Source organism: Etheostoma cragini, chromosome 17 (genome assembly GCF_013103735.1).
Source record: "Etheostoma cragini isolate CJK2018 chromosome 17, CSU_Ecrag_1.0, whole genome shotgun sequence".
Taxonomy (NCBI): Eukaryota; Metazoa; Chordata; class Actinopteri; order Perciformes; family Percidae; genus Etheostoma; species Etheostoma cragini.
Window position 1 is genome coordinate 11,668,738 of NC_048423.1, and position 26,676 is coordinate 11,695,413.

At 39.9% G+C, this 26,676-nt stretch overlaps 1 protein-coding gene across 4 annotated transcripts in view; it reads right to left on the bottom strand.

The window, feature by feature from the left end:
- The window catches only part of zgc:171482 (zinc finger protein), a 60,268-nt gene extending 49,195 nt beyond the window's left edge, over nucleotides 1–11,073 (bottom strand). For 2 of the 4 annotated variants that reach the window (XR_004660183.1, XM_034898595.1), the window contains exon 1: nucleotides 10,501–11,073. The gene's annotated coding sequence lies outside the window, so the exon portion shown is untranslated. The remainder of the gene's footprint in view (nucleotides 1–10,500) is intronic. The other 2 variants (XM_034898597.1, XM_034898594.1) reach the window with 1 other exon arrangement.
- Between the last annotated feature and the right edge of the window lie 15,603 nt (nucleotides 11,074–26,676).

Sequence of the window (26,676 nt, forward strand, 5' to 3'; positions counted from 1 at the left end):
AACAATTAATCAAATTTTAATCGCGATCGATTTTGGCTTCCCATGATCAAATTTGCGCAATCGAGGCCACAACGGCAACTGTAAGGTGAACGCCGGTCTACGCTTCTGACATTTGTCCACAGTTTTAATTATTATTAATACAGCTGCATATTGTTAAGCAGTAGAGGCAAACCTGTATTTGTACCAGTGTTTCGGCTGGTAACTGCTGTTGCGGCGGTCATGGCAAAAAACACAGAAGAAGTTATTGAATGCAACTAACTTCAGTTCGTAGTGTAATAGCGTGTGAGAAGAAGCCTGCTGGACCCATTCATATTGAGTCAGCCGTCGCTCTGTGAGTTTTTTGGTGCCAAACCTTTTGCAGACACCAGTTTTCTGTTTTTTTGAAAGTGTAAATGACAGATATAAATTCTAACTTTTTGTGACATACTATATGAATGTCTGATCTGTCATTTGATGCATTTGGAGAATTTTCCATCTTTTCTTGGCTACTTTATGCACATTAAAACACATTTTTTACATGGGGTGCCCAAACTTTCAAGCCCCACTGTATTACAAAACAGATTAAACTTATAAAAACTAAACTAAAACTATGCATTTTCAAAAAATAAAAACTACACTAGCAAAACCGCTTTAAGAACTAAGTAAAAAAAACAATGGAATGGAAAACAAATTAAAAATAAAAACTAATGCAAAACTATAATAACCTTGGTTTTGTACTGTCGTGTGACTATCAATTCTAAGCAAAAAAGACGTGATTTGTATTTTTCCCCGGATTGTGCAAGCCTACTCTGAGCCCTGCCTCAAATCTCAGCTTTTGGCACACCATTCATTAAAAAGCTGGCATTGACTTGGACGTGGCTTTTTGTTCTTGTCTAGTAAATGCAACCACTTAGACTGTTTTTGTCACCTGGGTTTAGAAAATTAATTAGTTTGCAACAAGATAATGTTGTACTAAACAAGAGCCCTATTGTATATAATGTAATTTTTAAACCAAGGGACAGAGACACTACTCCTATTACAAATGCATTCTAAGTAATGACCTGAAAACACACATTTATTGGTATGTAGACTTGAGATAAACTAGTGAAAGAAAATGTGCCTCACTTGACAGAGGACTTACAAAGAGAGAGAAATACAAAGACAGGGATAAAAAGAGAGGAAACAGCAGGTGGCTGGGACAGCAGGGCGTCTTTTAAATTCCCTCTTTGGCTCGTTAGTTTTTTTTTTTTTTCGACATCAATCTTTCCATCTCTGCTTCATCAGAAGGGTCGCTGTGCACTGGACTGCCTGTTCCCCTCTCCCTCTTTCTGCGCTCACATTTTATATACCAAAAGTTCCTTTCTTTAAAAGCACTGCTCTGATTTAACTGTCAAATTATTCACGCAGACGATGACATTTTGACATCAGCCTGTGAGCCAATGGCCTGTCTAATGAGTCACTAGTGGGCAAAACAAGAGAAAAGATTGCAGGGTTAATAATATGGAACTCTACGTATAGCAAAGGTACCCTGCCGTGTCACTTTGATGTTCCACATTACAATGTTTTTTACTGTTTCACGCTTTGGTAATGTAATCTTTTCCGACCCTGTCCTCCATTCGTCCCGTCCCCCCCACCCCCCACCCTTTGTACAGTAGTTGATGAAAGGTATTACACTGAGGGAATAACGTCTTCAAAGGAGCCGGAGCCCGAGTCTGAACCCAAATCCTTATTCATTCTGTTTGCACTGCAGGAGCTCTCTTTGTACTATTATTTCTCAATGCTGCAAACTGCAAACATACACAGACTCAAATAAGGGACCCTGTCAGTTCCCTCATAGTTAATTTCAGCATTGTCAAAACAAAAGGGTTAATTCTGTTGGAAAGAGACAAAGTGTGGTACAGTAAATAACAAACTTGATGTCAAGGTCAGGTCACATATCTCCCTCTGTGTGTGTGTGTGTGTGTGTGTGTGTGTGTGTTTATGACTCTCCCTTGCTGCTTTTCGTGCCCCAATTTCTATTTGGGGCCTAATTCAACTCTTTTGTGGAGCATCTTGATATTGACTGCTTTGCCAGTCAAAAACAGTAACACATATTCCCACTATGCTCCTCATCTTCCTACTTCTCATCTATTCCTCCTCTTTCCTCTCCCAGTGGTGGAAATGTGGCCTTGCAGGCAGGGATTATTCATGAGGGATGGTCGGCGCTAGAATTTTCTACCATTAAAAAAATAATAATAATAATAAAATAAGCACATTACTACAGGAATAAATGACTATGCAAACATTGGATGTGTATATAGAATATTGGCTCTCCCTTGCAAAAGAGGTTGTGATCTCAAAGAGGTTCACTGAATGAATAAATAAAGCTTAAAAACAAGAAGATGCTTCTATTTATTTTTGTTTTAATACAAGTAGGAATAACCTGGGCTATTGAGCATCATAATATATGGGACTGATTGAAATGTGTCACACTGTGAACCCTGGTTGCAATAAGAAACTTAACATTTATATTTATTTCACTGTTTTCACAGCATTACATCCAGCTGCTACTGATATTTGCACTAGTCATAATTGCACACTAAAGTGCACTTTAAATTGCACACTTATATTTATACAGTTTCTCTTTTTACTTGTCTTCTGTTTCTTTTCTTTTTCTGAGCCTTGCAATATAATCTTGCTCAACTGTATATTGTGGATGTGCAGTTGAATCACAGTAAAGCTTGTCTAAGTGTCAACAATTACAGAAGAACCAAATATTGGTCGGATGCATGTCGCGTTGTTTTTTAAGCCATGCTAGTGGCGTGCCTCTATTGACGGCAACAGTTGGTCCTTCTGTCCACCATTTTGGTCTAGATATAAATATCTACACAACTATTGGATGGACTGTTATGAAATTCTGTTCAGATGTTCATGTCCCCCTCAGGATGAATTGTAACAGCTTTAATGATCTCCTGACTTTTTCATGTGAACTATCGTGGTTTGGCTCAGTGGATGCACGTTGCTGGGATAAAGCCTAGCATCCGGTGTGTAAGAGACACGCTGGATGTCCACTCTGTCAGGACTTAGCGCCCTCGCTTTTTTGGATAGGCCATGTAGCCAGACCATACTCCATCACTGACACAGCACTGTGGGGAGCACAGTCTAGCATTGCCAGACTATGGTTTAGCTTACATAGTAATCTTGCTTTAAATCCTTATCAGAATAATGATCAGTATGCTGGCAATGTTATTGTGAGTATGTTAGCATGCTGTTAGCATTAAGCTCAAGGCAACACATTGCCTAATTGCAGAATTGTTAGTGGCTGTAGACACTTATGGAAATGGAAATGCCAATTTTTATTTATGTAGCACTTTTCATTACACTTTCAAATTATAAGAATATAAGATTTTCCACTGAAATAGCACAAGAAATAAAAAAAAATGTTTCAGAGAAACAAAAACAAAGGTTAGATTTCTTCTTCATTCTTTGAGTTTCTACAGTTCAAAGTAACATGTATTCATTAGTGAACAAATAAGTTAAGCAACAGAAGGTCCCCAGCAGTGCACTCTAAGGCAAGGCAGTTTGGGAAGCAAACTTCATTAGTCAACTTTATTCATCTCATTAATTTAGAATTTGTAATCTCTTATTTATGTTTGTAGCTTCTATCAGACCTTTTTCTTCATGCGGGTTCTAGTGCTTTTATCTCTGAAAATCTCTCTCTGGGCCATTACTTGTTAATGGTATTAATAGCAGATCTACCGCTTAAGGCTACAATATGGATTCATTACAGGGTGAGTGAAGACTATTATCTCGGGCAAAGTAAAAGTTTTCCCGGTTTAACCGAGCACATTTGTGTGTGTGTGTGTGTGTGTGTGTGTGTGTGTGTGTGTAACTGAGTTAATGAGGGGAGACGAAGGCGGCCTGAAGTTTAAGTTTGAATGGGGCTGTTGTGTTACTGAAACATATGGGAAATGCTATGCCGAATGGCAACAAAACTGTTGGGATCAGTCTGTTCCATTAGCAACTAATTGCACTCTTTTTATACTTTGGCACATTCTATCCAAATGTTCTTATTCGGTTTAGTGTAACTAAACTAAGTTCTCAACTCCATATTTTCTCCTTTAAAGCGGTAGAGCAATTACATACTAAACAATATCTTGTTTTTTGCACTAAACGTCCCAATTCAACACCGTGTATTAGACCTGAGATGACACCAATGATCCCACGAAAGCAAGAAATGTGTGCGATTAATGTAAAGAGGGTCTTTAAATATGGAATTGCATTAAGCACAAAAGCACTCACTTCAAGGATTGTGGCTGTGTGCTGCATGTGGTTGTCTCAATATAATACACACACAGTTATACACACATTTCCTTTGGTAGGGAGAGAGTGAAATCTGAGCACCTATTTCAATATTTTCATCAATGTATTTTCCTAAACCCAAACAAAAACTCACGCATAAGCAATCTTATACTGTATTTCCGAGTACAAAACGTATTATACCAGTGGGCAGATTAGAGCGAAATGGAGACGTGAGCAAAGAAATTTCCCATGAGGCAACGTGCACCTCAACATAAAAGACAGGCATTACCTAAGAGACTCAGCTAGAGTGAGACATACAAACAATAAACTTGTAAGATATTGGGAGAAAAATAAGGAGTGTAAAACAAATCGGGCATGTTATTGTAATAAGTGGAACAGCTGAAGTGACACAAGCCAAATAATGCTTTGTAATGACTTCGCTCTCTCCAAATCTCTCACACTCTTTGTCTTAATTACAAAACTGATATTACTGCAAACAGCAAATGATGTGTATAAATAGTTCCAGTACAACAAGGCTTAGAGTTAATGATGGGTTTTGGTCCTAAGTGAAGATATATCCTTGTAGGGTCAACCATCAATCACAGGTCTCCTATTTTGTGTGTCCGCCAGTGTGTCTGTCAATGTATGTGTGTGTATGTTTGCTTGAGTAAATGTAAGTTGCCATGCCTGCAGGGATCCCCACATTACGCCAAAGATTAAAACAGCTTATTAATGCACCTTTTGTAAGAGGTGTGTGTCTCTGCATGTGTTTGACTGCATTTCCTTTCACACTGTTTTAATAAAATAAATCTGCCTGCATAACCTACTGTGTAACTGTACTGGAATAATGACGCAGGTAAAGGTAAAGTAAGGCCAGTGCAATAGTGTTAAAGGACAGTTTCTGTTGTTTACATGCTGGGCTGACTATATGATTCTCCTATCAACCTGGGTTGACTTTTTGTTTGAAAGGGTTTGATTGGCAATAGGCATTGATTGTCTTCGCTTCATAACCCAGGTCGAGAGCAAGGTCAGACCATAGACTGTAAAAATAGTGGACAAAGCTTCCGGGCCGCAAAAATGAAGCAAATGCGCAAGTGCCTTAACCTTCATTCTATCTAATGTCCAGCAGGGGGGCAATGTCACTGGTTGCAACAATGAATCTGTTTCTATAGAAGTCTATGGGGAAATTACTTTAGTTCTCAATTGATTTAATACCTTAGTAACAATGTTTTTTTTGTTTATGGCCTCAATCACTACTTTCAAGTCTTCTTCGATACAGCATGTTGTTCATTTTGTAAATTATTGTTATTATTTAATTTATTTTAAATTTGAGTATAAAGCAGGGCATGAATAAGGGTGGCTTGAGGCTTCCATGAAACTGTGTAGGCTACATTCAAACAGCCGTGAACTTGTTTTGGGGTGTTTTCCATGTTTTCATCTTAAACTTTGACCCTCTCACTGTTTTCATGTAATAAAAGTTAATTTAAATATTTGGTCGCCTAAAAATGTCTTGTTCAGCATTATGCCAACCAAGCTAGCTAGCTAGCTACCACTAGCGTTAGCTGGTAAGTTAAGTGATACTTTTTCTGTACTACTGCTGCCGACAGTACCAAAAGGGCATTTACCAGACGGTAAATCTCCACTGGATAACTCGCTTCAGATGGGTTGAAAATGGGCAACTTTCACACTTTAGCATTTAGCTTAGCGCTGACGTCTTTCACATGCATATTAAGTAGACATGTGCAGGAGGCGCTGTTTTCCAAAACAAATCGCTAATTGCAAATTAGCATGATTTAGTTGTGTAAGAGACTGCTGGGCAAGAGACTGCCTGCAGACATCAATGTTACCTTTTTTAACTTGCCCGCTCATTTTTTTGCATCTTAAAATGATCCCAAATTTTCTGTCATTTTCTCAGCCTGTCTCTTCTCTTAGCCCCCCACTATTGTTCTCTCTTCCTTCATTTTGTAATTAGCACAGTCAGTCTTCATGGCGTGTGTCAACAGCAGCATCTGACCGTTGTGCGACAGTAATAATCATCTGTGCGGAAACACAGTAGTATACAATGAGAGTTGCATTGTTTAAACGAAGCTTTGAGGCAACTCATTTTGCCGGAAGCATTTTTAGTAATCAAATTATTTGAGTTACTCGAGAAATCGTTTCAGCTCTACTCGGCTCGGCTCGGCTCAACTCAGCTCGGCCGCGGCCCCCCCGTCCTCCTTTTTCTATTGCAGATTTAGTACCGCCTCATGCGTGAGGCGAGCGTGGCTGGTTGTCATAGCGACACTGCAGGAAACTGCTGTGACCTAATGCAACACAAGCACACAGGACGTCAAAGGTGTGTTTTTGTTTTTGCCAACAGCCTTTACACGTACAACACAGAGTCTACGATAGAGCAGTGAGTTACTTTTTATGAGTTATAGTCGCTACACATGCACACACATCGCCCTATCTACAAAGATCGCATACATATAAACATTATAATGTGCCATGCTCATGTACCGTGTAAATGATGAACAAACACAAGGGAAATGCATTGATATGTATAAGCTTGGACTGCATGATGTGCAACACACACACACACACACACACACACAGATTAAATAGGGCATGACCTTGCAGCACCCTAGCCCATATAAATAGGAAGCTATGATCTATGATCAAGTGCATGTGTTGCTGTGCTTCTTACACTTGCATCTGTTCCTCAATGTGTCTATAAGAGTGTCTATGAAGTTTTGAGAAAGCAAATAAATTATTTAGACAAATGTAGAAAACGGAAAAGAATTAATTCTACATCTGATAAGCATTTTTTTTCTTTCCTCATTCACTAATGCACCCACAATATCCCCCTCTCCTTTCCTCATCCCCTCCTGATCTGGCAGTAGGCCAATTTCCGAACATGGTGATGGAGCAAAAGAAAATTGATTTCTAAAGAGCTCTGTCTGCTATTCCTGGATATGAAATATGCAACCAGTTATTAGTCTAACACTGATATTAACATAACACGACAACTGTGTCAAGATATATATTAAAGATGTCTCTCTTGTTCCCGCTGAGAAATACATGAAATAATCTAAATATGATAAACTGCCACTAAGAATTCCATATCATTATCAATACTGCACAATTGTGATGATATCTGCTTTGTTTGAGAGGAAAAGAGGCACAAAAGGCGCTTTGAAAAGGTTGGCACTGCAGTGATGCTGCTATGAGACAGACAGATTCAATATCTTGATCGTGTAGACAGGCACAGCGGGCTGTTCCATATTAGCTATTATGCAGCTATTTATGAATGTACACTAGGAAAGGTCAAACAACCCACACACTGATGTACATGGACACACACACATTAACACAGATGCACCCATGCATAGACTCACATGCACAAAGTCAGCAGAAAGGTCACAGCATACGGTGTGTAAGAAACAGATTTTTGAAGAAGATATGCTGCCTGTTGCTATGGAGCATTCCTGGTGGAAAACATATACACACACACACACACACACACACACACACACACACACACACACACACACACACACACTATAGACAGACACCAACACATGATGCGCTATCAATCTTAAGGAAAGCAGAGAAATTGCACACCTATGAACACACACACACACACACACACACACACACACACACACACACACACATTTGTTCAATCAATCTATGTCCTATCAAAAAGGCAAAGAAGCAGTGGATACTTTTCAGGAGCACATTGCCTTAATTATTGCTCACCGATAGAGTGTGTGTGTGTGTGTGTGTGTGTGTGTGTGTGTGTAGAAGAAAAGTGGGCACTTTGCAAGAACAACATTGCTTTTCTGTTGATTCCTTCAGGACCGGATAAATTATGCCACTCGGTAATCAGATTCTTCCCTTGATGCAGTTTAGCACCTCATGGGAGACTGAAAGAGAGAGTATAAAAATAGGCGTCTGTACTTCTAGATCACTCAGAGCTGACAACAGCTACACTGCACATGTTCCATATAATAAACATGCTAATGAACTACATTTCATTTTTCTCCTCCTTAAAATGCTCCCCTAGGGTATTATCTTTAAAGTACTCTGTCCAACCTTCCTCCATAGCGCGGAGGAGGGGGGGTCTCGCTAATCCACACAGCGTTCCGGGATGGAAGGAAGACTTGCTCTGGATTATTGGCATTTCTTCAAACCAATCACAATTGTTATGGGCGGTGCTAAGAGCTGCACAAAGCCACAGTGCCTCTGCAAAATAGCCTCAAAGGAACTTGTTTTGGTGGAATGTGTGTACGTTCAGAAGTTGTTTTAGTCGTCCAACAGAAAATTCAGATTGGACAGGTAGTCTAGCTAGATGTCTGGATTTACCCTGCAGAGATCTAAGGAGCAGTTAACCATAGTCCTCATGAACCCACCGGAGTTTAAAATGGTAACACAAAGAAAGCTAAAAGAAACGGACATCCGGCCAAAAAGAGGTGCATCTGTGGCATTTTTCTCGAAAGTAATTTTTATTAACGGTTTATTAATTAGTTGCTGATACATTTTCTGTCCATTGATTGATCAAGTAATTGTTCCAGATCTAGTTTAGAGTTGTTGTTTGGACAAAGTAAACATTATGAAGAAGTCTTCTTTTGCTTTGGAAACCTTTGATGTGGATTTTTCACAAATGTCTGTTATTAATCTGTTATGTAGCAGTTTTACAATAGTAAAAATAATAATTTTGCAGCTCTGATATGGTGTATGAGGTGTGTTTCTCTCCTATTCTAGAGACTCTGTTGCCCTGTCTGCTGCAGTGACCTGAAGTACAGCAGAAGTCAGTACATCCTGATCAATAACTGTATGTAAACAGAGCATGAGGCCTCTGCTCAGATTAGCTGGTTGGGCTACATGTGGAAAAATAGACCCAGTGCAAGTCAATGGAAATAAAAAGGCAGAGTATGGACTGCAGTGAGGGGAGTTTGGGGTAAATAAAATGTCCTTTTCTGAGGACTGAAATGATGGCTGCATGTGCGATGACAGAAATAAATTGAATTATTTCACTTCATGACACCTCATTACAATTTTTCTGACTGAGTGATATTTGGGGGTAGCTTTTAATGTTTGTTTGTGTGTGTTTGTGTGAGTCCTGGCGACAGGCAGGCGAGTGCTGTGTAAAGGCCATAAGCTCGTATCATCCTTCCGCAGATGCCAAGTATGAGACTGTGCGTTCTTCCCTAAGTGACAAATATTTGCAGTGAGCAGGCTCTCAATGAGATTAATAAGAGCCAGTGAAACTAGAATCAGCAAGTATCCAACATAATCCATAATATCTCTGACATGTGTCTCATATTCATATTTCACATAAAGTCATTATTGAAGGTGTGCCAGAGCTTGGATTTGCACTGCCGTGAAGAGTTTCTGGATCAGGAGGAATATATAATAATATATGCATATAATTCAAACTATATTGGGCTACCAACTTTCTTTAAATTTATTAAAACTACACAAGAGCTGAAATGAAATGGGTTTTCTTTAATAATTGATTGAAGATGACTCTACTATATTGATAATTGATTAATCATTTAAGTAGTTTACTGTATCAAGCAGAAACACCACCCGTTCTCTGGTTTCATCTCTTTGAATGTAAGGATGAGCTGCCTTTTTTGTTACTGTACACTGAATATTTGTTTTTTTTTTCACTGTTGGTCAAACACAACAACGCATTTGGAGACCTCACATTGGATTCTGGCATACTGTGATAGACATTTATCCCAATTTTCTCACATTTTATTGCACAAACAATCAATTCCCAGATCCAGAACTGATATAATCATTAGTTACAGCCCTAAACTACATTAGTCCAGCACCTCATGGTGAACAACCCAGAAACAAATGCATCGACCTAGATAATTCAAAGTGCTGCTTTTAGAGACATTGTTTTAGGAAAACCCCATGAAGGATTTCATAGCACCATAGAAAAACTATAATATCATGCAGCAATAGGCATTTGGAAACTTAGATCAGAACCATGCTTCAGATTTACCAACAGATATTTTTTTTTAAATACCACGAAGTTTGCAGAGGTTGCTACAAACTCTGACACTTGCTACCCCAGCAGGAGTTCCATAGCGATATTGAGTGATTTAAGGTTCCAAAGCCTTAAAAGTATTCCGCTTGAAACAGACAGAAGAATGATCCAGACGTCAAATAAGGAGGTCAATACAGTTCTCAAACAAACTCTACTGTCAGTATTCTCCATTCAGTTCGGAGACCATCACTCACCTTGCGCAGAGGCGCTGACTCCTCTCCACGAAACCGACAACCATCCGCCAAATGCCTGTATTTAATCCTTTCAACGCACCTGTCGAGTAAAATCCGTCCAAACTTATCGTCAGTCTTCTCAGGTGCAGCGTCACCTAACGCTGTTACTCAATGCAGATATTTGCTTAATTTCTTGTTTCAAATCATTCCTTAGCCTACCCTCTAAAAAAAAAAAAAAAAAAAAAAAAAAAAAAAGCTGCTCGCGCTTCTCGCTGTCGTGATGCGCGTGCCCTCCAACGAGTCCTCTGTATTCCGTAGTAGCCTATGGCCGAGGTAAGAAGAAACGTAGCTCTGTTGATATCTTCCACTAGCTTACTACTCCGACCGAAAGGCACCGCGGAGGGAAAACAAAAACAAAGTAAGCTATCCCAGCGTGAGGGAGTGAAGAGTGGGGAGAGAAGGGGGCGAGGGGAGGGAGGGCTGAGAAGGGAGGAAAAGAAGAAAGTGTGAGTAGCGTTTACCGGGATGAATGAAAGACGGAGAGCGCTCTCGGCTCACAGTCTATGTGACAGTGTATGGTTCTGAATGCTGGATTTGCAGAGTGAGTGAGTGAGTTGTAGCACTGGTTGAGTGAGTAGGTTTCCACACGGTGCACCCACATGAATATCATCTTACATAAAAGTGCACAATGAGACAGAAAGAGCGGCAACATTCCCAGTTACAGTGTTATGCTGCTCAGGTGTGTGGCATTCACCTTCTCGCATATTACTGGCCAAGATGTTTTTATAGTTTCAAATGAGGGCGGGATTGCGCATCTGAGGGCTGGCATGTGGTTTAATAAGATAAGAGTAAATAATAACAAAAATACTTCTGCTACACAAAGCTAGATATTTTCAGCTACCATTTTCTAATCTTAGTTTTCTTGTGACACACTGAAAAGTTTAAAACCTCTAAAAAACATTCATTTGAAGGGAAAATTACTCTTTGGTCACATTGCTTGCAGCCTACAGGTATTATACAGGAGGTTGTGTAAGTGTTGTGAGTTTCTGCACTGTTGTTCCAGCTGTTGTCGTTTGACTGAAGATATTTACGCCTCCTGGACAGGTTGCCAAGGGATTTCTATGGTATTCCTACAATGATTGAGATGAATAAATACCCTGTGGTATTTTCTTTTCACATTTGATTCAACAGTTCAATAATTAGTCATTAGGACTTTATTAATGTGCTAAAACACTTGTTTGTCAGAAAGAGAAATACCAATTTGAAGACAGCACTTTGGTCTCAGGGAACTTGTGATGGCCCTTTGTTTCTTTTTACCCACCTTTTTTTAGACCAACAATTAGTCAAAGTTGGAAGAAAATGGATAATAATAGATACCAAATGCCAAATACCAAAATGCTGCCAAAGCTATATGGATATTTTTCTCTGCCCCCTTTTCTTATGGCTTCCATTTTGCTACTTCATACAGCATTATTCTGTGGAAATAAAGTTATGCTGATTACCTGAAAGCAAGAACTGAGTGGTCAACATGTAAGCTACAATATGAGGATGCAAATGGTTTCTTGCTGTATAGGTCTGATTCTGCAGACCCACTGAAATGGAACACACTTGGGTTAAAACTGGCAAATTCTAAGAATCATTACTTCAGCAAAACCCAATTGCTGCAAATAAACCCCTATTTCAAGAGGAAGTATTTCTTAGGAATTTACATAACAAACAGTTGCGTTTGAATCCCGATCAAATCAAGACATTACAAAGCCATGATTCACAGTCCAACCCACAGAAACCTCATGTTTGGTGCCAGAATGATTTGCACAGCTAACAATAGCCACCCATTATCAAAAATGGCATTAAGTTACTGTAGACTGCAAACATTTCCCAAATCATATGCACCAAATTTAGAGCTTAGCTGAAAAGAATGACATTGCTATGCCCCTTTTTTTTATTTAAATTAAAAAAAGTTTCTGTTCAATTATCCAGAGTCTTTTGGAAATGTCACATTTTCTCACTAGTGTATGAATGTGCATTCATTCCGGGAGAATGGGCGCCTATTACACGCTTTCAGAGGCTGGGACAGCAGCCCTCAGTGAAAAAGCCAAACACTTCACAGCTCAGACAATATACCCAGGCAGACGGACACTCATATACACACACAAGCATGCACTCACAGATCCAAATACACACAAACCCACTGACACAATGCACATCGACGAGATGAAAGGGCCAATTTATCAAACCACCAGCCAAGGCAGGCTTGAGGACATATAGTGCCAGCATTGGTCTGAGGAAAGAGGGCAGGATGTGCCTGTGTGATTGGGTGTTTAACTTTTCTTTTTTCTTTGCCTTGACAGTAAAGTCGTTCTACCCAACATAACATTCACTTTTGCCTTTGGGTAGTTTTCCCAAGTAAAATGCATTACCTTTAATACTGATGCCGGCTGACATGGCTGCATGGCAAGAGTATTTATAGTTCTCGTGATTGTCAGGTGCTTTGGAGTAAATGTGTGTGTGTGTGTGTGTGTGTGTGTGTGTGTGTGTGTGTGTGTGTTAAAAAGAGACAGCAAGCAAAAGAGAGGGAGGGAGAGATGGTGCTATTGTCCCATGTTGTTTCTCATTAAACTACAGGATCAATGTTCATTCTTAGAGCTTTACAGCATTTACAAGCCCAAACTAATCCACTATTAGAGAGCTGCATGACAGAGCTGCAGAGAAGGCACAGAGCAGTGCTTGGAAAGAGGTTGTGTTTAAATGAATAAAAGAACAGCACCAAAAACAGTGTCTCACGTCTGTGTAAATTCTCTCTGAACAGGACACACTGCATGCCGTGGCATTGATCAGTTGTGGGACTCATATCTTGAAACTGTCAGGGAGATATAGAGACAGACACAAAGGGGGAAAAAACAGAATTTGATTTAAAGCTCAATATTAGGCCGTGACATATGTGCTCCATAAGTTGATATTAGCCAATATTGGATATTGACATGATGCAGGCGGAACTGTGCACAATGACATTTTATTCTCTTTTGACATTTCATTTAACTTTTCTTGTAAATTAATAATCGATTTTTATAATTGATTTCCATGTGCTGCAGAATTGCTGTGGTGGATGTGAGGAACTGCTTATCTTGACGAACACATGCGGACTAGAAAAAAATCCTAATGATAATATACTGAGTTATGCACAAAGCGTACTGTAATGCCTCTCATACTATCATAAAATATAGTCTTTTTGATAATGCAGTCTTAAAGTATTACTAATATTAGTAAAGTTAATGATAATATTACTATTAACATTGACATTCCAGAAGTTGTACTGTACTGGCAGGACCCTCATCTGCTTCACTACACATGAAACCTAGTGGAAAAGTTAAGCCGTAAAGAAACAGAAACAAAGCCAAAAAGAAATTAGTGGAGGTTAAATTGATAAAGCAGGTTTTAGATCTAGTCATCCACCAACTCCCTAGCTGAGGGAGTGTTTATTTTTAGCTGGGAGTAAGTGTGTGTTCATGTGTGTGCAGGAACATTTCAAATTTTAGTCCCCTGAGTTTGTGATGTCAGCCTAAGTGCGGTGCATCAGTTAGGTTTGGGCTGCTGGGATACGGGCCCGGTCTGTTTGATAGGGCTCCAAGGTCCGGGGGCCGCCTGCTGGCACTGCCAGTTGATGGCAAGCCAGCTCCAAGAACCATGGTCCCAAAAGTATTTACAAAACCAATATCCCTTTGTTTGTCCAACACAGGTCAGAGACACCGAAATAGACATTGATTACTGACACGGACCGGACCAAGCCTAAATGTGTGGACTGCATGTGTCTGTAATGAGAACATAAACCGGGAGGATACGGACAAATATGGGCCCATGTTCTCTCCAATAAAGTGTTTATTGGTAACAGGTGAGGAGTAATCCAGAGATAGAGATTGGATTTCAGGAGCATCAGCAACTACTCACAGCTCAGATCACTTACAACAGCCATATATAGAGTACAGCTGACACTGAGAGGGTCCAGAAAGAGCTAAATCAAACTTAATGTGATCTTGTCACCACCCTGAACACCAGACGAGGAAGAAAGAGCGAGGACAGATGAGTTATTGATACCTACGGTGTCAACTACAACGCAGATCTACCCTTTGATTTTATGTTTTCTTTCTTTTATTATCCACAACTTATTATAGCAACTGATACCGAAAGCCCTGCTCTTATTTTTTATTACTAATATTGCAATAAATGTATATGGCTAATGCCTTAAATAAGCAAAATTATTTCAACATTTTTATTCATGATACAGCTCTCCTTAAATTTCATTTCATTACACAAGCCATGTCACATCACTTATACAAACCCTGCCAGTTTTAATTAATTAATTTATAAACATATATTTCTTTTTAGATTTTAACCTTTCCATTTTATCACAACTCAAACTGCCTTACTGTGACTCATACTGAGGTGGCAGACAGATATATGGCGGCCCCACTGTATGAACATATTTGTCATCATATCTCTGGAGCGGATATTTTACACTAACAACACCTGCAGAATTGGTATATGCAAGCGAGTCGGTCATGTGGTTCATGTTTGAGGAACACATTTTGAGAATTGTTGATTTTATATAAAAACTTGATCATTATGATTATAATTTAAATTGCATGCCATAGCAACATGAGTGTTTAGCTTTTTATGTTTCACACAATAACATGCAATCATCTGTGAATACAACTATTGCATTGCTGTACTTTCCTCATTAAGGTATAATCAATAGGAATGCTGTTGATGCTTTGGAAATCAATGACTTTTGTTGACCTCATTTACATTTAATGTGTCTTGCTGTGCTACAAATACTGTCTTCTCCTCTCTGACCCTGTGGTCTGCAGCTGGTAACTATGGCCATCTAGAGGAATAAATAGCACAGTGAAATTTCCATCAGTGGGCCTTAGACCAGTGGTTCCCAAACGTTATTAGCTTGTGATCCCCTTAAAGGCAGCCGTGGCTACTTGCAACTCCTTGTTACAGGCTACATATTTCTACACGTTGTGATATATGTGACACTTCCCTTTCAGGTTGCTTTAATTAAATAATTTTTACCCAAAGAGGGGAAATTATCCAGTAATTTACTAGAAACAAACTAAATTTAAAAGGAAAAAAAGAAACACATTTCTGTGTAGCCTAAAGTACAATCTTGTTAATTATCTCATGAGCCCTTCAATTTATCTCCTGATAACGGCCGCTGTCACACGTGTGAAATTAACATTGGCGAATATTTGCCTTACATTTTATGCAAGCTAAAGGGCGGATTGAACATTTACACATATACACAGAATATATATACTTAACATACATTTTAAACTTTTTCGCTGCATCTTAATTTTCTGTTTGACACAAACAGTAGGAGACTGTCTTAACCGTTGTAGGATGCATGAGAAGACACAAGATGGCACTAGAGCACTGCTCTTTCACTCCATTCTTGTGTGGGTTGAGAGAAGAGGAAAGTCAAATGAGAGAGCAAAGAGAGACGGAGAGAGAGAAGCCGAAACCTCAGCAATGTTTTATGATGCATTATCAGCTGAGGGCCTCCGTTTAAACCAACATTAATTACATTTATGGCGAATTGGGTTTACACTCAGGAATTGAGTTGCCTTTAATGGAATCACTTTGAGTTGATTTACTCCATCTTTTCCACTTGGTTGCCCATAATTAGATTCAAATGACTCAGTCCTCATTACAGACGTCTCCCTGGAATTTAAACGGTTGTGTCGACTTGCTGTGCATCTGCCTGTGCTCATGTGCGCGCCTGGAGGAATTTAATTATGTTACAGTACATGCATGCATTTACATTTTGTGTGTGGTTTGTCTTTTTCTCTGTGCTGTGCTGAGCATGCTTTTGCAATATGTCACTGATGCGATCAGCCATGTATAGTACTTTGCTCCCTGGCCAACTTTATGTATGAATGAGCTCTTCTCAGGCGCTTATTGGGAGGTGAGGTTAACTCAATCTCTTTTGTATATTTAGGCAGGAGTACTGTATTGATGCTATACATTTCCCACAAGCATCAGATTGTGAATATGCAAATATGCATGCACACTTATTGACATTAATGTTTTTGCATTGTACAGTATACATAGGCAGGCCTACAGTTGACTTTGACTTTACACATTAATCTCTCCATCAGTTCCAAACATTTTGAACTGCGAGCTCTACCTAAATTCTGTGACTTTCCATTCCCTGTGTATCCATGCCGCTCCGAACAATGACATGATCCTCAAATGGCTTTATGCTAAATCCCCAGAAATCCTTAACAACCACCGGCATAAAAGTTAAGCAGGGTAACCCTTTCCAACAAGCCATTATTCCCTTTATCCTTTTTTTTTCTTTTTTCAATTCTCTTTCTTCTAAACAAAAGGGACTCAGCTTTCTAGCTAACAAGACTGAACTCATGGTCTTGTGGTTAAAACTGAACAAAAACATTTACATGGGCCGTATGCTCTCATCATTGTCACAATGGCGACTGTGGTATTGGAATTTTTTTAGATTTATCCAAGGCATTTGACACTATGGATATTGATATTTTATTGAATGAATTACATCATTATGGAATCAGAGGACTAGCACTGATTTAGAAGTTATTTATTTGGCAGACAGCAATAAGTAAATATTTAGGAACAAATTTCCATGAGAAAACCCATCAAATTTGGAGTCCCTCAGGAATCCATTTTGGATGGCCTTTATATGATCATTGTACCTCATGAAATTGTGTTTAAATATACAGTGACGTGTGAAATAAACAAACAAACAAACTGTGTGTGTGTGTGTGTCTGGGACCTTCTGTGCGTTAGATAATGTTAGTAGTGTTTGTTGAGGTTTTGAATAGGTCTTAACATGTGCGTGTGTGTGTGTTTTGTTTGTTTGTTTGATGGGGGGAAACTGCAATACAGTGGAAAAAGTCAAACTCATGTTACAAAGCCACCCACCCCTCTACTTACTTCTAACTAACCACACACAACCAACAACAATAGCATGCTGACAACTAAAAGCAAGCATGATTTAGGCAAAGTGCATCAAGGGTAATCAACAAAAAATCCCTCTTCTACACATTTGCAATAATGGCCCTCACTCTGTTTCTGTCTTTGTTGCTAAAGTCATGTGGACGTCACAGTCAGTTTAAAGTATCGGAATTGTGTTGATGAGATGCATCCGTGCTCCTTTCCACATCTGTTGTAGGTTGAATTAATTGTTTAGGACACAAACAAAAGAAATGTGTTCTTTAATCAACTCAAAATGTTGGACACATTTTGACCCAAGAAACTGAAGGAAAACAACATTGTTTTGTGAAAAGGTTCAGGAGTAACAGTCAAAACTGTGAGTTGAACCTTTAAATGATAGCATTTAAATGTGCATGAGTTTGAGTTTGTAGGATTGCGGACCATAATTATTTTGGGGAAATCTTTTGTGCATCTTCCAGCAGTGCTCAGCTTAATCAGGTGCTTCAGATCGGTTATAGTAAACTCTGCCAACTGTTTGGATTGACTTTATATGTCTTTATTTGCCTCATGTCTTTGTCCATTTTGACTCTGATGAAGACACGGTAGTGTCAAAATAGTCTGGTTGTGCTATTGCAGATAGGCCAAATAAAAAGAATTTAATGTGGTTATTTTCCGAAATTGATGACTGGATCAACTCAGGAAAAATTGAAGGAATTAATATGTAGAAATGTGTGGGCCAACTGAAGGGAATTTGCGTTTGGAGGTGCTATAGGAACTGCTGTGTCAACACTACAATTAGTTCCATTCAGAGACGTTTAGTATATACAAACACTCAATCTTTCTTCTTCCATCACTCCTCAAAATTTCATATTGTCAATGTGACAATATCATATCTTGGGGAAACTCCACCCTGCTGTGCATATTGGAATCTGTGGCGCATACTTCTTACCTTGTTCCTCTATGTTAGCATATTGGCCAATTTGGCCTGACCAAACAGAACATTTAATACTACACTGCAAGTATTTCAACAGACAGTCTAGGAGAAATGGAAATGGTGGCTTGTTAAAGCTATCAAACAGAATTACCTGTGAGGGCTAAATTAACCTCACTGTATGTGTACTTTGTGTGATGCACTGTTTGTCTATGTCTGTGTGTCTTACTCCGGTAATTCAGTATCCATCATTTCCTACACTTTTCTCCTCCAGTTTTGGTGTGTTTTGCCAAGACATGATTGACAGCTGTGCCAAGGCGGTCCTCGGATGTATGTTTTGTGTTTGGCCATCACTCAATAGGTATCAATGGTTTATGTCTCTCTGGTGGACACACACTTAAGCATCCTGGGGAATATGTCCGATGATAGAGAGATCAATAATGCAATTTCTGTGTGTGTTGTATGCTTCAATGTTTTTTTTCGAATGCTAGACGACAATGGGCACAACTGGAGTCACATGTCCAAAACTCTTAACTTTAGTCTTCACTGCAGCAGTTCATTTGAACCAAACTCTAGTTTGTTTTTCATTGCTTGGACACAGTTTTCAAAATTCTACAAACGTATCCCATGGCTTAACCACAACCTGCACAAAACTGTGGATTTACAGCACTTTGTTAAAAGGCTAACAAACTGCTGTCAAAACTGTTAACCACACATTCAAAACAGAATAGATTTCAGTCTGGTGCCTATCAAACATTTTAGCTGAAAGCCTAAGCAGGTGTCTTGTTTTATACTAATTAGTGAACATACACAGTATTTATATAGTGAACGCTCAGAAAGCCTTTTTTGTATATACAAACACCAAATAAGAATTACAAACCATTATACACTGTACCATTTGAGATAAACAAGTAAAACAGCAAAGATGCCAATATGGCCAGGTCAGATGTCTTAGGTTACATATACAGCTATAAAAACTGGAAAAACCTTATCTTTACTATAGTAAAACTGCATTCTTACTGTTTTTCAGAAAGCAATGGAGGTGAAAGCAATGGAAACACCACATTCATGTGTGTTTAGAGAGGATGCAGACATCCAATGTGATAAGGAAAACGTGCCTCATGATGCTGGAGAGAGGCAGGTATAATCACACTATTCTTTGTTACTGTTATGTACATTTTTTCCAGTAATTCCATAAATTACAAGAAATAAAATACATAATTGAAGCAAGCTGCTGATTTTCATTTTTAATTGGTAGAGATGAAAAGTTTGTAATTTCTGCATTGGTGTTTGATGCTAGTGTTTTTACCTTGTGTGTTCTGAGTGTGTTACCTCAGTGAGGACTGTTCTTAGTGTTTAGTGCACTTTGGTTGCTTGGAATGAGTTTTGCAGGTGATGTGAACTGTTTAGCTCAGGTGACTGTTGGTTGTGCAGACTGTAGTTCACTGTTGTTTAGCTATAAAAAAAAACTCTAAAGGTGTCCAGGGGAAGGGCCTGCTTTCCTGCTACTGTGCTGTACATTCATTGTAGCTGCTGATAACGAGCTGTTTGCTTTTTTGCAAATGGAGAGCTATCATGCAGCAGAGTGCTGACCACATTATCTCATGAGCTCTCTCTGTTTGGTTGTTGCTGCGCATCCTGTTACTTCACATGTGCCCCTCTGAGGGTGTTCTCAATACGTTTTATATAAAGTAGCAGAAACCCTCATTTGCCTGTTGACTCTGAAGTTCCCTCTGACTGTGGGACTACTGTGTAGCAACTTCTGTAAAAAATGTATTGCATAAAGGAGGGATTTTCGGATTGTGCTCAGTATGCTTTGTTTCCTTGTACTTTAGAGTGTGTGTGTGTGTGTTCTCAGAACTTGGCCCAGTTCTGTGTGTGGGTACACTGTGTATATAGAAGCAAAGTGCTATGTGTGTGTTCTGGTCTGCTAATGAAAATGTGTTCCTTACTGACGTGGCATTTGGAACAAGTAACACTTTGGAACAAGATTTTTTAGCAAGACAGAGACTTGTGTCATCATCTAGGGACAGGGTGGGGAGGAGATTTATGGGCTGCTGAGACTGACATATCTTACTCATGCTACTAAGGCTCATGTAGGCTTGGAGATAAAGATTAATCATAAACACTTAAGCCGAGAGCCTCCCCAAAACACACAGACACATACACACACACACACACACACACACACACACACACACACACACACACACACACAGACAATACACAGGCCAATACATACATACTGTACGTATGTGCATGTAAATACAGCTTTCAAATACAACCACACACACAGAAACATGTTTTTCCTAAATGCTTAGACAGCCTTGTCATTCTTCCGTCGACACAACCCTAACACATTCTAAATGAACAGACAGGAAGGGGTAAAATATATTTTCCATTAAATTAAAAAAATGTATTAGCTGCAGATGGAAAATCCAATTGTTACCAATCTGACCAGAACAGTGGGGATGCAGATTGAAACATCACTCTGTACTGTGTCTTGCGCCTGCAGGCTTTAAACTCTGAGCCCAGGTGCTTTAGCTGTTCTGCCACAGCATGTGTTGACCATGACGGGCGGCACTCTGGCTCGCCTCAGGCCTGGAGTACTTGGTTGGCTCCAGATGTGATCTTTGGACCCTGGATGATTAAGTATGTAATGGAGGGCCAACTGGACTTGGCTAGGGCCTGTCCAGGCCCCCACTGGGACAAAAGTGAGGGCAGGGTCATAGAACTTAAATAGACCAGGGTGTCATTGCTTTTTGATGATGCAATGGGTAGTTCTGCCATGCAAGTGAATTTATTCAATGCTTGTTCCAGACATGCTTTATGTGTCCATTACATACACTGAGGTGTGTTTTATGTGTTGTTTTAAAGCTACCTAGTGGTAACCAAGGAACTAGTTAACTTAATTTCTAGCCTTTTTAACCTATTGTTTTTCTCCTGGTTTAGTTTTATTTACCGTCTTCTACCGTGGCTCAAATTTCCGTGAGCTGGAAAGAGCTAGAAACACAAAACTTGGCCATACAACTGCAAATGATGTGCATTCAGTTCCACATGGTGGCGCTACAGTTAACAATCAAAAAAGTGATTTTGGAAAGAAAACGCCTCTCAGGCAGTAGATCCGACTGACTTGAAATTGACAGCTGACAGCTCAATGTGCTCTACAAAAAAGCCTCTAGGACCATAGAGGTGCACAGTGATGGAATTTTTAAATTGGTATAGAACCAACCACACAGCTGTGGAGATACATATTTCTACTATAAATGAAATAAATGAGCAAACATGGACACCATCAATTAGAAGATCCCATCGTAAGAATTACGCCATTGGTTGACCTTAGCAGTAAATTGGCCATAACTCATTATTGGTTTGACCAATCATCATACAATTTGTAAAATATCTTCAGTGCGTCATGAGGAATAGGCCGTCTAAAGGATTATGGGTTTAACCCATAGGGGTGCCAAAAATAGTTTGTACCGCAAAACCCGGTAGACGTAATTTCACCATAATAGGTACATATGGTCTGGGGGCGAGTAGTAATCATGATCTGGGGTGTCATATTGATTGGTGCATGTGGGCATGGCCTACTTAGCATGATATGCTAAATTATTAATAATGACTCAAGTTACTGGGAGCTGTAACAAGCTGAAGACATGAAATTGCCACCATAACTGATGCAGATGTACTCATGCTCCCCAAAGAATATGATGCAATTCAGCCTGATGGTGGTGGCGCTTTAACTGAGGCCAAAAGTTGTAAAGGCCACGCCCCTCACACAATTCTGCCATAGCAATCCTGTCTAAAACTGATGGAGACATTTAACAACACGACTTGAACGTACTTACCAAGTTTTGTTAAAATCCGATAAAGGGGGCAAAATTGCTGGACTTGCAGCATCTATTGTAGGGATGAAACAGGTGTGTGGTTGGTTTCACCACTTTTTCTGTAGAGCATTAAACCATGTGAATTGGTTTTGCTCAGCTTTGTGAAGCTGCAAACCCACTCAACTCTGCTTTTGTTGATTTTGCATTTGCTCAGTGCTGCTTGTTGTTTTGACTTTTGTCTTTGCCTTACAATCTGAGGGTTGGCGGTTCTGCAGTATGATCCCAAAGTGAATGAATGTAAGTGAAAGGTACACGTAACAAGTGAAAAAGCTTTGAGAAGCCAAAAAAGGGTTTTGAACCTGTGAATTGCCACTCGCATGTGCTGCATCTCTTAAATTTCTATAAGGTGTCATCATGATTTCTGTACTTTGATGAAGCTAACCTTTTTAAAATGATATGACATTCATGTAAGTTTGAAGACAGCTGGCATTAGAACTGGGACTTTAGAGAATTTATGAGATTAAAACGTTAAGAGACCTAAAATAAAGAGTTTGAAAAGTAGGCCAGACTGAATCAAAGACTATTTCAGCTGAAACCTTAGTATTTAGCAGAATGCTTTTCTACTGTGACATCACAAATTATCTAAAGTTTTTTGTTTTCAACTGCAGTGCTGAGTTCCATTAATCACTTGTTTATATAAGCTGCAACAAAGCCATGAGTACACATACAAGTATGATCATGTATGTATATACCGTATAGAGAAAGAGAGAGAGAGAGAGAGAGACACACACACACAAGAGCAGGAGGGTCTGCAGGTTCCACTATATTCTCATAGTCTGAGATTGGAAGATGGAACCCACCATGGACTTTGGACAAGTAAGCTTTCACTTAGTGTTACATTCCTCCGTTCATGTCACTCCTACTGTAGGTGTCTAATTGGCATTTAGCTGCTTCCGTTGTGATCTGTGTGTGTGATTTTGTGTGTATGTCAGGACCAATTTAAGTTTTAGACCAGTTCTAATTTAGACCTGGCCAGTCCTAATTAAAATTGTCCATCCATCCATCCATCCATCCATCCATCCATCCATCCATCCATCCATCCATCTATCCATCTTCGTCCGCTTATACAGTATCGGGTCGCGGGGGCCGTTGCTCCAGCAGGGAACCCCAGACTTCCCTTTCCCATGCCACAGTAACCAGCTCCGACCTGGGAATCCCGAGGCGTTCCCAGGCCAGGTTGGAGATATAATCTCTCCACCTAGTCCAGGATCTCTTTCCCGTGGCCTCCTCCCAGCTGAACGTGCCTGGAACACCTCCCTAGGTAGTTGTCCAGGAGGCATCCTTACCAGATGCCCGAACCATCTCAACTGGCTTCTTCCAACGCAAAAGAGCAGCGGCTCAACTCCGAGTTCACCACGTATGACTTAACAGTGATGCTTCTCACCCTATCTCTAAGGGAGATGCCAGCCACCCTCCTGAGGAAACCCATTTAGGCCACTTGTACCCTGGATCTCGTTGTTTTGGTCATGACCCGGCCTTCATGACCATATGTGAGGGTAGGAACGAAAACTGACCCGTAGATCAAGAGCTTTGCCTTCTGGCTCAGCTCTCTTTTTGTCAGCGTCTTTCGTCTGCGCAAATTCTCTGACCAATCCCCCGCTCCATTGTCCCTTCACTCGTGAACGAGACCCCAAGGTATTTAAACTCCTTTACTTGGGGACTCATTTCCTATCTGAAGAAGCCTGATTAAAATTGTATTGTTGTATAATGTGTTTTCTTATATAGGAGCCTCTCAAAAATAGAAGTACAAATGCTTTGGTAAACTTGTGCCTCTCTGTGCACACTAGTGTGCTACTTCCCCCTCAGAATAATTTTACAAAAAATGTGCTGACCTCAGTGCCTCTGACCAGCACTGTGTGCCTGTGTGTGTGTCTTGGTTTAGATGCATTGCCATTAGTCATTACCAAACACTGACTCACAACCTGTTTTTGGGCAAGTGGACACTCCAGGCTCCCTTAATTTTGAGCAATGTAGCTTTTAAGACGGAAATTAAAGGGAAAATAATGGAACCAGACTAAACATGCTTTACCTGTGTGTTTGTATGCGTGTCAGACTAAACAAGATAAAGAGTAAGACAGTAGATGTGGTCTATTTAAGATTTACAAGTAGCCATTCTGTAAACAAACATGAGGAAATACGCAATTAGAATAATGAGCACATGTGGCTCAGCTTCAGTGGCCAGTAGTGCGCATCTGCATAACACTGACACCAATTAGCTTTGATGAAAAAAAGGGTATGTTTATATGCATGTGTTTATATCTGTAGGTAAGTGTGACACAAGTGTGTATGTGTGTGTGTGTGTGTGCATGTTCATGTGTGGCATGGCTGACTTTAGTCAAGACGTCAGTATGTGTTTTCACAGACTGTAATGTGACTGCCAGGCAGCTCTCCCATGGTTCCAGTTCAGTGGCAAAGACACACACACACACACACACACACACTACTGCCCCCAATCTAAGGATATTTCCCCCCCTTATTTACTCGGGCCACTAGCACTGCCATGGCAACCAGCATTGTTTTGGAGAGTGCTTTTTTAGGGAATGTGTGTCGGGGGACAGATGAGTAAGCACATGAGACTCTCTCTGCTTCTGCAGGCACCTGAGAGGGGAGGAAGTCAAACAAAGGAGGTTGAGGGGAAAACCAAAGGACAAGGGCAGAATACCACTTTTCATAGCACCTGACCTTTTATGTACACCTGAAATGTTGGTGATGTAGGTCATCCGTGCAGGTTACCAGCCTGTTTAGCCCTACATCCTTCCCAATTGTATCTGTGCACTGTGTAATGCAGCAGCTGCACTGACTTATTCTTACTTAAGTATTCCAAAGCACTATAGCCTACAGCTAAGTTGTGGTATTGTAATAACATTCTTGTGTTGTTGGGAATAATCATTAAATAAGCTATGTGCCCTCTGATGGCAGAGAGGGGAAAAAGATTTTAAAATTCAAAACATTTCCCAATGGGAGTGAAGCAACAACACAGATCTGCAGAGCACCAATGCACTGTTGCATAAATTGTCTACAGTGAAAAGTAGGTATCTGTACAGTATGAGCTGGTGTGTCAGTTAAAGGCTGATTCTTGCATCCAGAAGAGTAGCTGCTGTTCTCTGTTTGAGTTTGAAGAGCAGAAAGCCTTTCTGCAGTTTTAGGCCTACCCAAGATAAGATAAGATGTCTTCCCTCTCATAAAACCCAAAACAAACTAAGAGAAAGCTATATCATGATTGGACCAACAAAATTTGCAACTACCTTTCACTGTAAATAATTTCTAATATAAGAATTACAGAAAGATTCATGCATTACAATAAAAAATAGTATTAACAGCATGCAAAATATTCCATTTAATGCCTACAAATGAAAACACATTATACCATAAATGTCGGATTTCACTTAAAATGACTAAAACCAGAAGAGGGCAGTCATGTGCAGGATAAATTAATATTGGCTGACACTCTTCTATCTACTAGTAGCATTATTCATGACCCTTCTATCTCGTCAGATAGAGTTGTAATATTTTGTGTCTTATTTTGGCTTCTGTGTCTGATGTGTGAACAATACTTGCACACTATGTCTGTTGTGGGAGAGGTTCATGCAGTGGGGTTTCCCCGTCCAGCAAAGAATCTGAAGGTCTTTGGGCCGATGAGTGAACTGGTCTAGAGATGATAGTGTAAATCCTTCTGTCAGATACTTAGCAGATACACAGTGTTTGCTAGCTCTCGACTTTTTTTGCTCATCCTTGTTGGATAGAGTCCATTGCGGTGCTTAGTATGAGACCCACGTGTGGCTACTTAGGAGTTTTTATTAGATTAGTAGTTGGACATCCTGGGATAGTCTCACATTTAGCACGAGCCGGTGACTCTAACTTGACTTCAAAGGAAGCCGCTGCTTTGTGTGGTTGGAGTGATAAAACTGCCCTTCAATGTAAGAATGTTAATGATCAGGACGGTGCTGCTTTTGACAAAAGAATATATACTGTATATATAGCCAAGTGAGAGCGTGTGAAACAGCTTAAGTGGGTGAATTGGTGTCTATGGTATTTCGCAATGATGGACACATAAAACAGTACTTGAACATAATACTTAACATAGTAATACATGACAAAATCACAGAGATAAATGACACTGTTAGAGCTTAATACAGTATCAGTGGGGACAGTCCAGAGTGTCTGCTCTGAATGCCGGACAGGCTTGGAGGTTTAGAGCGTGTGACCGCAGACACTGATGAATAGCGACCGTGTGAAAGTGAGGGGCTAATTCAAAGAACCACTCAAGGGAAATTATGAATCGGATTCTTTTTGACACTACAACTAGAATTTGGGCTCAGAGAGAGACATGGAGAGAGAGAGGGGCATGGAAAGAATCACAGAGGATTTATGATGTCTGAGCCCTCCTGTGAGAGGGCCTTCCCTCTG